Source organism: Peromyscus eremicus, chromosome X (assembly GCF_949786415.1).
Source record: "Peromyscus eremicus chromosome X, PerEre_H2_v1, whole genome shotgun sequence".
Lineage (NCBI taxonomy): Eukaryota > Metazoa > Chordata > Mammalia > Rodentia > Cricetidae > Peromyscus > Peromyscus eremicus.
The window spans coordinates 29,974,280-29,988,622 of record NC_081439.1 but is presented as its reverse complement, the minus strand read 5'-3'; the positions used below and the strand labels follow the sequence as shown (position 1 = coordinate 29,988,622).

The 14,343-nt window shown below is 41.5% G+C and overlaps 2 pseudogenes; one reads left to right on the top strand and one right to left on the bottom strand.

Annotated features, from left to right (window-relative positions):
* Nucleotides 1-5,576: 5,576 nt before the first annotated feature.
* Nucleotides 5,577-7,902, bottom strand: LOC131899745 (cyclin-dependent kinase 4-like; annotated as a pseudogene).
* LOC131899744 (heat shock protein HSP 90-beta-like) lies at nt 7,901-13,102 on the top strand (annotated as a pseudogene).
* Nucleotides 13,103-14,343: the final 1,241 nt, after the last annotated feature.

Genomic DNA, 14,343 nt, shown 5'->3' with positions numbered 1-14,343 from the left:
CCACTTCAATGAGTTTCTGACAGATGGTGGCTAGGAAAGAGATATTCAGCTTCATCTTGGCCTGACTACCTAGTGGGCACGATAAAAAGAGTCATCTTCCCTATTTTTACACTTCCATATTTTTATACTTCCCTTATGTGGTGGTTTGGAAGAAAATGTCCCCAGTAGAGTAGGAAGTGGCACTATTAGGAGGTGTGGATTTGTTGGAGTATGTATGGTATCATTGAAGGAAGTATGTCTCTGTGGAGGTGGGCTTTGAGGTCTCCTACACTCAAGCTATGCCCAGTGTAGCACACAGTTGCTTCTGCTGCCTATTGATCAAGATGTAGAACTCTCAGCTCCTTCTCCAGCGCAATGTCTGCCTGCACACCACCAAGAAGATAATGAACAAAACCTCTGAAACTGTAAGTCAGCCCCAATTAAATGTTTCCTTTATAAAAGTTGCCATGGTCATGGTGTCTCTTCACAGCAATAGAAACCCTAAGACACCTTATTTTGATCTTATAACACATACAGCTGAACCTAATCACTCTGAGAATAACATCTTTTTAGCATCTTACTTGGGATCCAAATCAAATTTGTCGGTGATTTCTCTTTCTTCCAATTTTTAAATGTGGCAGCCACACTTATGTGTCTCAAAGCCTCCAGGACATCCCTAGTTTTTATAATTTCTGCTAATTCCAATTAGTGTTGCTCCTATGTATTATTTAGGGCTGGCCACTTGGAACTGGATAACCTATCAGAGGGCTCATCCCTGGAGAAGACTGATTCTTCCTCTCTTAGTAGTCATTAATTACTTGTAGTTCTTTATCTTTTTGTAGCAAATGGAGACCACCACAGAAATACATAACTGGTCCAAATGCTGAGAAACGCTGTGTATGGAGTATCTATTCCCAGTTGATATATCTACAACACAATCCCTATACCTATGGCTTAAGGAATATCACAGAAGAGAAAGTAGAAAGATTGTAAGGCCAAAGGACCGGGACATCTGCTACATCTGCTATAGTGTTTCCTATGTATGACATGGAATTGTACCCATCAAATCTTAGCAATATGGTCACCTAAATAACACCCACGCAATGACAACATCGATTGACATCTCAACATGGATGGAGATTTAATGACAAAATTGTCATTGATCAGTCTTTATCACTGTCCTCTCCTACTCTCCCAGTCTCTGGTAGTGATTATTCTGCTCTAGAAGTCTATGTAATTATATTTTTCTTTTTAGACTTCACATACATATGTAATAACATGGTATTTGTTTTCTTGTGCCTGTATTATATCATTAAAAATAATAATCTCAAATCTTACCAATATTGTCACAAATGACAGAATTTTTATCCTGTTAATGGCTGAATAATGTTCTATGCTGTGTATGTAATACACTTTCTATATCCAGTCATCAAACGATATTTAGTTTGTTTCTATTTCTTGCTATTGTGAATAGCACTGCATTAAACAGTTTTCACTGCTAAGAAATGATAAATGCTACTGCCCATGACCCAGAGCAGCTTCTGAAAGCATGGCCAAAATGTATATTGTAACATTTCTGATGATTTTAGCTTTCTCCTTCCAACACTACCTGGTTTATATAAAGGCACATACCCATATACCTCCCATCCTACACTCTGCCATCCCAGCATGAGCAGTCAGAAATCATCTCAGTGATGACTTCAGGTCACATCTGTGGAGACTCAGTCAATTTTGTAGTTCTATAGAAATGGAAAGGGGAAGAAGCATTGCAGAAACTTCTAAGAGGACTATGTAAAGAAGTTCTGCCAGAATAACCCAGCTGGGTAACATCTTGCCTTTCTTTTCCATGTGGAAACTCTGCTCAAAGCGCACACGGCCATACACACACAAAACACACACACACACACACACACACACACACACACACACACACACATGCACATAAACTGCAGACAACAAATACACAAGCCCTAAGCAGAATTTGCCCATTTCCCTGGCCAGGGTTAGTTTTGCAATCAGTGATAAGCCCCAGCAAAACAAGCTTCTTCTGGACTACATTGGAGTAACTCAGGGCAACCAGACCAAATGGTCCAAATACTTGTCAGAAGGCAAACATGTGTGTCTGCTACTGAGCCAAGCAGAATCTTAGGAAATGAGGTTTAAATGAGGGGAAAAAATTGGAAGTTTTTCAATAGTAAAAATGTAACCATTTCTTTTATGGTTTGACTACAAATAATTCTTAAATACAGTCAAGAAACACTAACCTGGCCCTTTCACCCTAGAGGAGGCAAAGTCTTTCTCTTTTTGGTCCTGACATTTCTTCTAAAATTTCTCCACCCCTCAGGGATGCTTTCTGCCTTCTCTCTCCTCTCCATAAGACACTAAACAAATCCAACTCCAAGTCTGATCTCCACTGTTACTCTGTCAGGTGGTGTGTGTATCACTGAACCGAACAGAAATGGCCCTCCTCTTGCTCTTGACCTTTCTAGTGTAACCTGCCTATGGGAGCACCTGCTTGCTTCCACTGTCACTTCCCAATTATCAGAAAACCAGAGTGGAGCTTCCTGATCTGAAAAAAAAAAAAAGCTGCACGGTTTTATGATTGTTGGTTGGTTGTAATGTTTGTTTGGGTGTTTGTTTGTTTGTTTGTTTATTTGTTTTTAATTGAGACAGTAGCTGTGTAGCTCAGCTTGGAACTTACTATGCAGGCTTAGTTGACCTCCAACTTGTAATTCTCCTACATCAGTCACCCAAGTGCTAGAATTAGGTACAGTCCACCACACCCGGCTAAACCTTCACTTTTCTTTTTTCTTTTTTTTTTTTTTTTTTTTGGTTTTTTGAGACAGGGTTTCTCTGTGTAGTTTTGGTGCCTGTCCTGGAACTCACTCTGGAGACCAGGCTGGCCTCGAACTCACAGAGATCCGCCTGGCTCTGCCTCCCAAGTGCTGGGATTAAAGGCGTGCGCCGCCGCCGCCGCCGCCGCCGCCGCCGCCGCCGCCGCCGCCGCCGCTGCCACCACCACCACCACCACCACCACCACCGCCCGGCATAAACCTTCACTTTTCTACTCACTTCCTTTTTATTTGAATAATTAGAGTGGAGAATGATAGACAGATTGATGTGGGCCTAAGTTTCACCAGAGCTGTCTTTCTTGCCTCTATTACTACCATGAGGAGAATAGGCCATGGCTAATCCTGTCATTCAAGGAGAATAAGAAATACATGAAACAAATCTGAACTTGGCCTACAATTAGAGCTGCTCACTGAGCCTAGCAAAGCCATTCTGTCCAGATTGCAAACATATGCATACTAAATGATCATTGTCACTGAGGTCTTGTGCTTGTTTGCACCAAATGGTAATGGATACAAAACTATTTATTACAAATAACTCAAAAGTACAACTCTGGATTCCATTTGCTTGGGTTCAATGGCAAACTCTCTGAATCAAAATCGGATGAGCTCAGACAAATTACTCACACTTTGTGCTTTTGTTTGCATATCCGTAAACTGAAGGTAACATGCTAAGAGGATTAGATTTATCAAAACATTCAAAGTACATGAAGCAATACCTGGCACACACCAAACGTCCAATAAATGTTTTCCAGCATTATTTTATCTAACAATAAAGCTGGTATCATATTTTTGCACAGAAATACAAGTTTAGATTCACCTTGCAAACCCAAACTTCTGGCAGGGATTTTGATTGATATTGTATTAAATCTGTAGATTAAATCAGAGAGCACTGTCATCATAATATTTATACGTAATATTTGTATTTATATTCATAAGAATATTTCTCCATTTATTTAGATGTTTCATTTATATCTACCCTTTGCCCTGGCAACCTCCCACCCAAAATAAAATAAAATAAAATTTAAGAGAAAAAAGAAAAAAGAGAGAAGGAAAAAATCAGTCTCGTCACTGACGCTGTAGTGTGACACAGTGAGTCGTGCAGTAAACCCTTTTATTCCCATATCTTTACTTGTAAGTGTTCATTGCAGAGAGTTATTGGTCTGGTTCGAGGCCTCTGGTTTCTGCTGCACCGTCAATGCTGGGCCCTCACTGGAACTCCTCTTGGTTATCCTGTTGTTGCCCTGTGTTTTGGAGATCCTGCAGCTTTGGGTCTGCAAGACCCGTCCCTTCACGTGCTTCGCCCTATCACAGATGGGGTGGATGTTGGGGTTGGCCAACTCATAACCCTGGTTCTGGGCCTGGGTAGCCCACCAGCTCTCCCCTGTCCTCACCACCAGGGTGAGCTCTCCTGCATTGTCCTGGAGAGTTCACCCCTTGCAGCAATGAGCAAGGGGCGGGGCCAGTTCTCCTGCTTTCATGCCCTTAGGGTTGGCTTTCCCACACCTATACCTGCAGGATCAGTTCTACTGTGTTGCCCAGGCATGGTAGAGGGGCCACTCTCCACTGCAGCTGATGAGGGGCAGGGCCAGCTCTCCTGCTCTTATACCTCAGGAACAGCTCTCCCACCTACCTCAGCTGTTGATTGGGGGGGGGCATCTCTCGCCCACCCATGCCGTCACATGACAGATGAGTAATGGGGACAGCTCTCCCATGCTAACAACTTCAGGGATGCCTCACCCACACCTCCGCCAACAGGATAAAAAGAAATAAAAGAGCAAGAATATAAGATTCAAAAAGAGGAACTGTCATTTAAAGTTTAAAATACTCTCTGCAACTGATACCTACTGGCAAAGGGGAAATCAGTTTTCTCCAATGGAGAGTTAACAGGGTATATCAATCACACCACAGGGAGGGTCCACACCCAGGAGTAGTTGGTCAGAACAAAATGAACACCATACTATTTTGTGGATTGTTTCAGTCCATTTTGTTTTGTTCTGACTTTTGTTTGTTGGTTGCCTTCTTTTGCATGGTTGTTTTGGTTTTCATTGTTGTCTTTTTGTGGGATATTTTTCTGTTTCTTGTTTTTTGGGGGTTTTGTTTCTAGTTTGTCTTGAAAGAGATAGAAATAACATAAAGTATGGACAGGGAGGTGGGAGAGACCTGTGAGGAGTTGGGGAGGGAGAAAACATCATTGAAATATGTTTTGTGAAAAAAATATTTTAATAAAAAATAGAAATTAAGTTGATTTTTAAAAAGGAGTATGTTATACTTTGACAAAACTAAAAGTGCAGGGTCAGAGAGAGACATAGATGAATGCTTGAGTAACTCAAATGAAGCAGCTTGTCTTAGTTAATATTCAGAGGTTTAGTCCATTTCAGCATGCTGTGTACTATGGAGGGATGCAGGCAGACATGGTGCTGGAGAAGGAGCTGAGTCCTACATCCAGATCCACAGGCGGTAGGAATAGAGAGAGCTACTGGGCCTGGCTTGGGCTTCTAAAACCCCAAAGCCAACCCCCACTGACACACTTCCTCCGATAAGGCTACACCCACTCCAACAAAGCCATAAGTCCTAATCCTTTCAAATAGTGCCATGCCCTATGAGCCTATAGGGGGCATTTTCTTTCAAACCACCATACATCCCTACAAAAAGATCAAGGGAATCTGTCTTTCTCCTTGTCTGTCTGGAGAAATAGAAGAATGAAAGACTTACCATTGCCTTGAGGTCATTGTCTAGAGCATCAGTTCTCAACCTGTGGGCTGTGACCACTTTCACAGAGGTCGCCTTATACCATCATAAAACATAGATATTTACATTACTATTCATAACAGTAGCAAAATTACAGTTATGAAGTAGCAATGAAAATAATTTTGTGGTTGGGAGTCATCACAATATGAGGAACTATATACTAAGGTGTCTCAGCATTAGGAAGGTTGAGAACCACTGGTCTAAAGGGAAAAAAATTATTTGCCATTAATTTTCACAATAAAAGTGCCAAAAATGACCCTATGGTTTTTGAGATGCCCCTGAGATTTCTGTCCTTAAATCAAAACATTGAACTGTTCTGAGGCTAAAGAAAACAAAATAAAATAAAAGCTGACTATCTTCCACCAAATTTTCTGTAAATAGTTGAAGGAGTCCCCATAGTTTGAGAGGAAGATAGAAATTGTCTTCTCAGTGGGGTTCTCTCCTTTCAAGTGTCCCTAAGGGGGAAAATAGCCATTCCATTCTGGACCTCCTTCTTCCTTATGTCCACCTGAGTGCTGTAGGGCCTGAGAGATGGTTCAGTGGATGTCTTAGATACTGTTCTATTGCTGTGAAGAGGCACCATGACCAAGGCAACTCATATAAAGGAAAGCATTTAACTGGGGCTTGCTTAAAGTTTGAGAGGTTAGTACATTTTCATCATGGTGGGGAGCATGGCAGCAGACAGGCATAGTGCTGAAGAAATAGATAAGAACTTCATTCTGGCCAATAGAAAAAGAAAGAAATGAGCTTAGTATGAACTTTTGAAACCTCAAAGCCCACCCCCAGTGACACACTTCCTCCAACAAGGCCACACCTACTTCAACAAGAATACACTTCCTAATCCTTCTAATCCTTTCAAACAGTTCCACTCCATGGTGACCAGGTATTCAAATATATGAGCCTTTAGGAGCCATTCTTATTCAAACTACCACAGTGGGTAAAGGCACATGCTGCAAGCCTGATAACCTGAGTTTCATCATTGGGACCTTCAGTTGCATAGTATGGCACAACCTCCCCCCACAACATACATACATACATACATACATACATACATACATACATACATACATACCTTAGTAAAAAGAATATCACAGGAAAGGGCTTGAAAGGCAGAGATACACTTCTGTAGATTAAAAGTCAGCATTTGCAAGCAGATGTGGTGGTGGACACCTTTAATCCCAGCACTTGGCAGGCAGATCTCTGAGTTCAAGGCCAGCTTAGTCTACAGAGCAAGTTCCAGGATAGTCAGGACTACAGAGAAAGCCAGTCCTGAAAAAGGAAAGGAAGGAAGGAAAAGTCAGCATTTGCAGCACAGCTGGCTGTGCTTCAGACCCCTCTATCTCCACCACCACTGACTGCACTGGCCCAGGCCCTAGGCAGTTACCTCCTGGGGGTGCTCCTATAAGATCAAAGATTTGGGCTGGGCGTGTTGGTGCATGCTTTTAATCCCAGAACTCAAGTTCAAGGCCAGCCTCATCTACATAATGTGTTCCAAGACATCCAGTGCTATAGAGAGATTCTGTGTCAAAAGAAAAAAAAGATTTTGCAGAGCCAGTTAGGTTCAAATTTTCCACAGAACAGAGGGTCTTAAGGAAACATCTCTGCAAAGATACAACTAACACACCACTTATCCACAGATAGTATATATGTAGACTGCAGAACTTCAAGAGTGTGGTATTAGAATGTAACAACCACAGATATAAGGGTTCTCTCTCTGGTAGATATAGAATCCAGCTAGGCCAAATTCAATCCAGCTTGCATGTCCCACCACTTGTCACAAGACTGTTCTCTGACCTCAGATCTTGATGAATAATACAATTTGCACAAAGGAAATCTAGGCCTCTTAGAAACTGTCACATGAGAATCTTTAAGGCCTTAGCTGGAAAACCTGGGTGGGGGTGCCTTGTCTACATGTGTCCTTAGGTCTTGGTCTATATGCTCAGGATCACCGTAGTCTCTTGGTCAGATCAGGAATGGCATAGACATCCATCACAAAGACAACACAGACATGCTCAAATGTTCCCAGCCTCCTCAGTAAGACCTCAAAACCTCATGCTGATGAGAAGGCCCACTCAACCTCCTCTTCCACTGGGGACTCTTAAGGACCATAAAGTGGCCACTCTGTAGATCATGGACCTTATACAATATCCCTCAAGCACTGGTGCCAATTTTAACCACTGACTTGTATTAAAAGGTAACATTCATCAGATGAAAGGGATATCCTGATGATGAGCCAAGAGGGGCACAGCTGTTTATTGGAGCCTAGGAACTGGTTCCTGTGGTACCATATTCCAAGGGTCAGTCCCATGCAGCTGGATGTCATGGGCAAGACCACAGACACAGGCTGCAGACTCCCTCCTGTCCTTGGTCAGATTTATGCCTAAGCATTTCATAGGTTTTTAATTATGTTATTTGTACATGATATTATTTCCGTTTACATTTGTTAATCACTACAATGTTCTATTTTGACCTTGTATTGTGAAATTGTTGTAATCTAACTTAATTGTTTTAGTAGCTTTTTGATAGTTTTTTTGTATTTTCTACATAGATGACCATTTCATTTGTTCTTAAAGATAATTTTATTTTTTCCTTTTTCCATTTTGTCTTTTTATTTCTTTTCCTTGCTTTTACCACTAGCTAGGACCTCTAATACAATGTCAAAATAGAAATGATCAGAACAAATATGTTTTAATTTTTTATTGTTTGACAGTTTCATACATATTTAAAATGAATTTTAGTCATTTTACCCCTAATCCCCTCTCTTACCACCCCCATACACACACATAATATCCAGCTGGAACCCTTCTCAAGTAGTCCTCCTCCTATTTTACTTTTTTCTTTTTGCATATGAACCATCAACTTTAATTACTTTCTTGCTCAAGCACGGGTGGGAGTTTACTGGAGCACTGAAAAAAAAATGACACGCTGTCCTACTCTCTTGAGGGTTTGGGATGATGTGAATTGTCAGCTTTTTACCACTGTCCAACTTGGATGAACTGAGTGTTTACCCTGAACAGCCTTGGTGATAACATTCAAGACAGAGACTGTCGGAGCCCACCCTGGTCTGGACTAACGCAGTGCTTCCCCCTCAAGACGCCTGAGATGTGGACCACCAGAAGAAGGTGGAAACTTTTGCCTTTCAGGCAGAACTTGGTCAACCTAAGCCCCTCATCATGACTACTTTCTATTCTAACAAGGGAATGTTCCTTCAGAAATTGATCTCTAATGCTTCAGATGTCTTGGACAAGAGTTGCTATGATAGCCTGACATCCAAGTTGGACAGGGGTAAAAAGCTGAAAACTGACATCTGCAACTCTCAGAAATGCATCCCGACTTTGGTGGAGACAAGCTTTGGCATGACCAAGCCTGACCTCATAGATAATTTGGAAACCATTGCTCAGTCTGGCATAAACCTTTCATGGAGGCTCTCCAGGCTGGTGCAGACATCCCTAGGATTCAGCAGTTTCATGTTTATTTTAGTTAGGGTTTCTATTGCTGTGATAAAACATCATGACCAAAAGCAACTTGGAGAGGAAATGGTTTATTTCATCTCACAGCTTGTAGTTCATCATTCAGGAAACTCATATCAGGAACTCAAGGTAGGAACCTAGAGGCAAGAACTGAGGCAGAGGCCATGAAGACATGCTGCTAACTGGCTTGCTCCTCATGACTTGCTCAGCCTGCTTTCTTATACATACCAGGACTGCCTGCCCAGGATAGCACCACCTGCAATGGGCTGGGCCCTCCCATGTCAATCACTAATCTTAAAAATGCCCCCACAGGAGTGAAGCATGGTGGTGCACACCTTTAACTCCAGCACTCAGGAGGCAGAGGCAGGTGGGTCTCTGTGAGTTTGAGGCCATCTGGGTTTACATAATGAGTTCCAGGATAGTAAGGGCTATACAGAGGAAACCCTGTCTCAAAAAAAAAAATGGCTGAAAGTAGTGGTGCACGCCTTTAATCCCAGCACTTGGGAGGCAGAAGCAGGTGGGATCTATGTGAGTTCAAGGCCAGCCTGGTCTACATAGTGAGTTCCAGGACAGCCAGGACTACTTAGAAAGACTCTATCTCAAAAAAAGAAAAAAAGAATAAAAGAATGGAAGAAAGAGAGAGAGAGAGAGAGAGAGAGAGAGAGAGAGAGAGAGAGAGAGAGAGAGAAAGAAAGAAAGAAAGAAAGAAAGAAAGAAAGAAAGAAAGAAAGAAAGAAAGAAAGGAAGGAAGGAAGAAAGAATCCACAGGCATGCCTCCAGGCCATTTTTTGTTTTTGTTTGTTTGTTTGTTTGTTTGTTTGTTTGTTTGTTTGTTTGAGACAGGGTTTCTTTGTGTAGCCTTGGCTGTCCTGGAACTCACTCTGTAGCCCAGGCTGGCCTCCAACTCACAGAGATCTGTCTGCCTCTGCCTCCCGAGTGCTGGGATTAAAGGCATGCACCACCACTGCCCGGCTGCTTCCAGGCCAGTCTTATAGAGTGATTTTTTCAGTTGTGGTTTCTTCTTTTCAGATAAACCTAGCTTGTTTCAAGTTGACAAAAAAGACAATATTGGATTCCATTCTGCCTCTCTGGTGGCAGAGAAAGTTGTGATCACAAAACACAATTATGGTGAACACTATGCCTGTGAGTCTTCTGCTGATGGATCCTTCACTGTATAGGCATATCACAGTGAGCCTATTGGCCAGGATATAAAAGGGATCCTTCACCCCAAAGACCAGACAGAATATTTAGGAGAGGAGGGTCAATGAGGTGGCAAAGAAGCACTCACAGTTCATGGGCTATCCTACCACTCTTCATTTGGATAAAGGACAGAAGCAGATCAGTGATAATGAGGCAAAGTAAGAGAAAGAAGAGGACAATAAGAATGATAAGGAGAAGCCTAAGATTGAAGATGTATGAGCAGATAAGGAGGATGATACCAGTAAAAAATTTAAAAAAAAGTAAACCAAGAAAGTTAAGGAGAAATACACTGGTCAGAAATAATTGAGCCAGACCAAGAGCATGTGGACCAGAAACCCTGATGGTATCATTTAAAAAGGAATATAGTAAATTATATAAGACCTTCACCAGTGATTGGGAAACCAGTTGGCAGTTAAACACTTCTTTATAGGAGGTCAATTGAAATTCAGGGCACTATTCGTCATCTCTTGGTAAGTTCCTGTTGTCCTCTTTGAGAATATCAAGAAGAACATCAAGCTCTGTGTCCATCATATGTTCATGATGGATGGCTATGATGAGTTAATACCAAACTATCTCAACTTATCTGTGATATGGTTGGCTCCAAGGATGAATATCCCCCAAGAAATGCTCCAGTAGTGCAAAACCTTGAAAGCAATCCACAAAAACATTGTGAAGAAAGGCTTTGAGCTCATCCCTAAGCTGGCAGAAGACAAGGAGAACTACAAGAAATTCTATATTCTCTAAGAACATAAAGCTTGGAATCCATGAAGATTCTACTAGCTGACAATGATGCCTCTCTGAGCTACTGGGATACCACACCTCTCAGTCTGGGTATGAGATGACTTTCATATCAAAGTATGTATCGTCCATGAAGGAGACACAGAAATCAGTTTACTACATCACTACTGAACGCAAAGTTGGTAGCCAACTCTGCCTTCATGGAGCATATGAAGAAGTGGGGCATTGAGGTGGTATATGTAACTAAGCCTATTTACAGGTACTGCATGCAACAAGTCAAGGAGTTGTATGGGGAAAATCCTAGTATCTTTGATCAAGGAGGGCATGGAGCTACCAGAGGATGAGAAGGAGCAGAAAATGAAGTAGAACAAGGGAAATTTTGAGAATCTTTGAAAGCTCATGAAGATCTTGGATAAGAAAACTGAAAAGGTGACAATTTCCAATAAGCTTGTCTCTTCACTGTGCTGCATTATGAAAAGCACTTATGGATGGATGGACAGCCATCATGAAGGCCCAAGCACTCCAAGACTACTCTACAGTTGGCTACATAATGGCCAAAAAAAGCACATAAAGATCCATCCTGGCCATCCCCTTATGGAAAGCCTGCAGCAAAAGACTGAGACAGGCAAAATGGCAAGGCTGTCCGAACCTAGCAGTGCTACTGTTTAGTACTGTTGAAAACCACTTTACTCTCCCCTGGCTTCTCCCTGGAGGATCCTGAGACCCACACCAACTACATCTACTGCATGATCATACTAGGCCTGAGGACTGATGAAAATGAAGTGACCGTAGCGCCGAGCGCAGCTGAGCCCACCACTTTTGCATGATGAAGATACTGTCATTTCACATGGAAGAAGTAAGAGTTCCCACTGGGAAGCCTGTGCCCTTTGTCTACGCTTCCCTTAGGCTTCCCGGCAGTTTTGACTAAGCCTGACCCACCTGGCTCTCTGCTGATGCCTACAGGCTATCTTCTTCTCTCCTGTTTTTAGTGGCTTAAGGCAGAAAAGTCTCCCCTCCTTCACCAAATAGCAGGGCTGGGTGTTGTGCATTATGTTTTGTTCATTTGTTTATTTTGTCCTGAAATGAAAAGTATTCAAAATAAAGAGGCTGTAGTTTTTAAAAAAATAGTGCCCCCCAATCTCCCAACAACCATTAACTACCAATAGTCTCTCTAGGAGGGATGGGGCCTCATGGGTCTCTCCCTAATCCATGATGAAATGCTGAGAAGCTTAATCTGGTACAAGTGTTCTTTGGATAACCACAGCTACAATAAATTCATGAGTGCATCAGCTATGTTATTTCCAGAAGATGTTTTTTGTTACATATCTCCCTATTCTCTTTCTCTTACATTCTTTCTATTTCCTCTTCCATGATGTTCTGTGAGCCTTGGAAGGGAAGATATAGCTGTCCCATTTAAGGCCAAGCATGCTACCATCACTTATTCTTCATACTTTGGCCAGTCACAGGTTTTTACATTAATGAGCACTCACTATTTACATTGTTCTTGATCCAAATGGACAACTTTAGCCTTTCATCATATCAGGTATAGACTACTCAATTGTGTGTGTGTGTGGGGGGGGTGTTGGTAGGTGTGTGGATATGGGTGCACATATGTGTGCATGCATGTGGAAGCCAGAGACAACCTTGGGTGCTGTTTTTCAGGTACCACTCACCATTTTTTTTTTAAGATACGGTCTCACTGGCCTGGAACTCATGAACTATGCTATGCTGGCTGACCAGAAAACCCAAGAAATCTGCATATTTCTATCTCCTCAGCACTGGAATTACAAATTCTACACCATGCCCGGCTTTTTATGTGGATGCTGAAAATGGAATTCAGGTCCTTGTGCCTGCCAGGCAAGCACTTTACCAACTGAGCTAGACCTCTAACCTTATTTTTCACTTCCTGGATAACATCTTTTGATGTACAAAAGTTTTTATATTTTGTTTTGTTTTGTTTTTCAGGCCAAGGATGGCTTAGCAGGTAAAGGGGCCTGCCTCCAAGACAGAATCTGAATTTGATTCCCAGGACCCACATGGTGGAAGGAGAGAACTGTTCCTCAGGTGTTGTCCTGTGTCCTCTAGACATGTGCCATGGCATGTGCATACCTTTACTCACACACACAAATAAATATTTTTTAAAGTTTTCAATTTCCACAAAGTCTAATGTATTGATGTCATTCTTTAGTTACTTGTGTTTTTGATAGCATATCTAAGAGACGCATTCTCAGCTCAAGGTCATGTGTGTGTTCACCTGTTTCTTTGTAAGAGTTTACGGTTTTAGCTCTTCAATATGCATCTTCAATTCATTTTGAGTTACCTTTTGTCTATGTTGTGATGTATTGAAGCTAAATTCATAGTTTTATGCCAAGAGATCTAGTTTTCCCGGCACTGGTTTTTAAGTAGGCAGTTCTGTGCCTCTCCAAACAATCTTAGCACCTTGTTGAATGACAACTAACCAGAGATGGATAGGTAAGGCACATTTTAATTGATAAAAACTTACCTTTAGTGGGTGTGGTACAAATTCTATACCTAGAGGATACTTCAAATTATCTTTTGTTGAGATATATAGCTGTACAAGCCCAAAGAGTTTCTCAAGTAGTGGCTTTTTGCTTCTATTAGGAGTATCTTTCTTTAGCAAACACTTAAATGTGGCAACATTTTTAAAATAGGTTGTCTCTACATTTGATCCTTCCTAATGGTTTGGGTAAATTTAGTGCTGTGAAATTGTAAGTCCTCTCAAAAATCATTCTATTTTGGTACAAACTATAAATTTATCCAATTACAAATAGGAACTTCATCAAAAGATGCTTCAAAGTCAAGATATTCCAACATTCAATTATAGAATTGCAAAATTAAATCTTAGAAATCATTTGAACTCTCATCATTTAATTTCAGTTCCCCTGAAATAAACTCAACGCCTTCCTGTTTGCAAGCTTTGTTTGCAATTATTCCACTTTTCTAAAATGAACTATCAATGAATACTATGATTAAAAATGTCCAAATGCTTTGGAGAAATTAAAAAAAAAATGAAGTCGGAAGACTTAAAAAATTTGGCTAGTTTTATGTCAACTTGACACAAACTAGAGTCATCAGAGAAGGAACTTCAATTGAGAAAATGCCTCCATAAGATCCAGCTGTGGATGAAACATGCCTTTAATCCCAGCACTTGAGAGGCAGAGGCAGGCAGATCTCTGTGAGTTCAAGGCCAGCCTAGTCTACAGAGCTAGTTCCAGACCAGCTAGGGCTGTTACACAGAGAAACCATGTCCCTCCCCCGCCCCCCCCAAAAAAAGATCCAGCTGTGAGGCATTTTCTTAATTAATGATTGGAGGGGAGGGCCCATCCGATTGTGGA